The sequence below is a fragment of the Nannospalax galili genome, unplaced genomic scaffold (genome assembly GCF_000622305.1).
Source record: "Nannospalax galili isolate Female #2095 unplaced genomic scaffold, S.galili_v1.0 scaffold83, whole genome shotgun sequence".
In the NCBI taxonomy this organism is placed as follows: Eukaryota; Metazoa; Chordata; class Mammalia; order Rodentia; family Spalacidae; genus Nannospalax; species Nannospalax galili.
Genome location: NW_008352659.1, coordinates 3,381,158 through 3,384,040, shown reverse-complemented (window position 1 = coordinate 3,384,040; position 2,883 = coordinate 3,381,158).

Below are 2,883 nucleotides of genomic sequence, written 5' to 3'. Positions count from 1 at the left end.
AGCAACAAACATGGTTGTACAAGTGTCTCTACAATAGGATGAGTCCTTTGGATATATGCCAAGGAGTGGTATAACCAGGTCATATGGTAGGTTCGTTTTTAGTTTCTTAAGAGTTCTCCACACTGTTTTCCATAGAAGCTCCATGAGTTTGCAATCCCACCAGCAGTGAATGAGCATTCCCCTTTCTCCACATCCTCGCCAGCATTTGGTACCATTTGTTCTCTTGATCCTAGCCAGTCTCATTGGGGTAAGGTGATACCTTAGGGTAGTTTTAATTTGCATTTCCCTAATTGCTAATGATGTCGGACACTTTTTGAGATGTTTCTTAGCCATCTTTATTTCTTCTTTTGAAAACTGTCTGTTTAGATCTTTAGCCCATCTTTTAATTGGGCCATTTGGTTTCTCGACTCTTTGAGTTCGTTATATATTCTGGATGTTAAACCTCTGTCAGATGTGTCACTGGTGAAGATTTTTTTCCCATTCTGTGGGTTTTCACTTTTTTTAATTGTTTCTTTTGCTATACAAGAAGCTTTTTAATTTAATGAGGTCCCACTTATTGATTGCTGACCTTAATTCCTGAGCAAGTTCTGATTTAGAAAATCCTTTCCTACACCTATATCCTGTAAGTTACTGCCGGTATTTTCTTCTAATAGTTTCAGGGTTTCCAGTTTCACATTGAGGTCTTTGATCCATTTGGAGTTGACTTTTGTGCAAGGAGAAAGATAAGGATCTAGTTTCAGTCTTCTACAGGTTGAGATCCAGTTTTGCCAGCACCATTTGTTGAAGATGCTGTCTTTCCTCCATTGTGTGTTCTTGGCACCTTTGTCAAATATCAGGTGGCTGAAATTGCATGTACTCAGGTTTAGATCTTCAATGATGTTCCATTTATCTATGTGTCTATTTTTGTGCTGTTTGTATGACTATGACTCTGTAGTATACTTTGAGGTCTTATATAGTAATCCCCCCAGCATTGCTCTTTGTGCTCAGGGTTGCTTTGGCTATCCAGGGTCTTTTGTGCTTCCATATGAATTTAAGGATGGACTTTTCTAATTCTGTGAGTATGTCATGGGAATTTTTGATTGGGATTGCATTGAATCTATATATGGCTCTTGGTAGGATGGTCATTTTAACAATATTCTTCCAATCCATGAACATGGGAGGTCCTTCCATCTTCTGGTGTCTTCCTCAATCTCTTTCTTTAATGATTTAAATTTTTCATTGTAGAGATCTTTGGTGTCTTTGGTAAGATTTATTGGATAAATTTGTTTTCTCCCCCTATCTAGAAGCCTTTGAGAGGGAACTGACACTGATTCTAACCACTCCAACAGCTATCAAAATACCTGAAAGCAAATCCTGAATCCATCACTCTAGAGTCCAGCCTTGGAAGACAAAAGAAAAATGAGGAGGAACCCAATAGAGGGATGATTTTGGAAGCCCTTGTTAAGAAATTCCAATGGACTCCGATATGAACATTTGAAAATTGCCCAGTTCTGAGTTTTTTCTAGTTCTCTGTCTAGAACTTGTAATGCTAATTACTCTTGCCTTTACTTCTCCTTCACATCCCCTATTCACCAGTCAAGGACTTTCTTTTCTCCCTACAGATAAGAGTTATGCAATTTGGGAGTCTTTTAGATAGACCCACTGAAGGGGTACTCCAATTGCCTCACCGTGAGTCCCATTTCAACATAGAAGAAGCCAGAGCGGTCTGTGTCCCAATTCCCTATTGGCAATTTGGGTAACCTCTTCAGAGGATGGTGTGATAAGAACAGGTGGTAGGAATTGGCTAGGCAATTAGGGTAAAAAGACCCCAAAGAAATGTAGCCAGTTTCTTGGCTAAAAGTCAAAACGTCCATGAGCCTCTTAGCAACATACTCTGTTCCAAAGGCCAAAAATGTCCAAAGTATTTGGGAGCTTGTATCTAATCCTTAAAATATTTTAGGGTCACCTCTTCAGAGGGGGGAATGTTAGAGTAGCCAAAAGCCCCATAAAAATAAAGAAGAAAAAATTGCTTTTGGTGAAACTAGCCAATGAAAGTTTTTCCTATAGAAGGGACTGTCTACCTGTAAATGCCTAATCACTAACCCCAGTATGACACTTGTTTCCCCAGTTCATTTCTGCTCGATGCTGTAAGCATTGGTTTGATGTCTTGCTCTCTATCGGCTGCTTCCCTCTACGACTTAATATTCATTTGAAACCAGAAGTCCGTCTATGGGAGCTGAAGTGTACAGAACCCAACATTCTCTCTTCTGTTTTCTGTTGGGTTCGCCTGGAAACTTGGAAAGCCTCATCATGTAACAACATATACAGGTGATCATCATTTACTGCGTTATGCTATTATGCCATGTATATGGTGTGGGTTCTATTGTGCTCTGATAAAACAGAAAATTGGTCAGTGTGACTATGTATCATGATACTAAGAGGCAATAGATAAGAGAAATATTTAAAAACATGTAAGAATAAAGATACCTCTGGTGAGGAAAGATTTTTGTATGAATAAGACTTTGTCCTAAATTGAGATGGCTGGATGTTTCCAGAATGGAAATGATAAAGTCAAAGCCAGAAAGCCTAAGCATATTGTGAAAATTTTAAACAAGTTATATATAAGCATATGAAAGATGAGACTTTAAAATGATATATGTGGGGCTGGAGAAATGGCTCAGTGGTTAAGAACAGACTGCTCTTGCAGAGGACCTGGGTTCAGGGGCCAGCACCCACACGGTGTCTAACAACCATCCTTAACTCCAGTTCCATGGGCCCTAACACCCTCCTCTGACCTCCCTGGGTATTGCACGGTATGGGTGCACTTACATACATGCAAGCACATACACATAAAAATTTATTTTCATACACATAAAGATAAAAAAAATATTTTTTTGGTCATTT